This window comes from Seriola lalandi, unplaced genomic scaffold (assembly GCF_002814215.2).
Source record: "Seriola lalandi dorsalis isolate HSWRI2012SDOR001 ecotype SW California unplaced genomic scaffold, Sedor1 jcf7180002051310, whole genome shotgun sequence".
Classification (NCBI taxonomy): Eukaryota; Metazoa; Chordata; class Actinopteri; order Carangiformes; family Carangidae; genus Seriola; species Seriola lalandi.
Genome location: NW_019521863.1, coordinates 1 through 865, shown reverse-complemented (window position 1 = coordinate 865; position 865 = coordinate 1).

Genomic DNA, 865 nt, shown 5'->3' with positions numbered 1-865 from the left:
TTATTAGTGCAAGTAGTTTTATGTTATTTCATTTAATGTTTTGTGGTCATGGTGGAAGACGGATGTGCAAGTTTATAAGTAAACTCTAGATTTAAATTATTCTAAAGTTCAGTGGAAAATTACTCTCTTTTCCAAGTGGAAACACAGGAGAAGATGGGTGACGCCACTGAAACACAGTCAGAGAAAAGACAAGAAGATGCGAGAAGCGAGAAACGATGCAGAAACTAGAAGCTGAGAACTTTGCTCAAAGCTCAGAGTCCCGGCTCAAAGCCCGGCTCTGTAGCCATGTAAACTCTTAGCTCTAAGCTGCTCGCCACAAACTCATGGCTTTTAGTCATTTTTGCACTTTTCGCGTCTTTTAGTTTTCTTTGCCACAAGCTACAAGTAACATGATTTTTGTCTACATGCGCGATCTTTTAATTTTATAAGCCAAGTCAAGACCAACTGAACCAAAGCAACAGAAGTGCCTGAGTCATTTTGTAACTTTTAATCATTATCAAGTTTTCCTTTTTGAAGATTTTGACAACTTTAGAGTCATCTGGTCAACGGTCTCGTCTAAAGTTATCCAACCAAAGTGAAGAGCATTAGAGTTTATTTCGCATCAACCCGCAAGAGACACCAGCAGAGACACCTCTGCACGACCTCCTGCAGAGAAGACGAGCAGAAATCAAGAGTGCCCTAGACAGAAAGTCTCCTGGCAAACTCCACCAGAGCTGAACCGCTGAGACACCGGCAGAATCCGTCATAGTGATAACGGGACATGGCCTCCAGGAGAATCCAACTAGATCCCGTGTCTCCAGGGTTACCACGGCAACCACAGCCACATGGGTTCCAGCCGAGGGTCTTCAGCTACAGCGCAACTCAC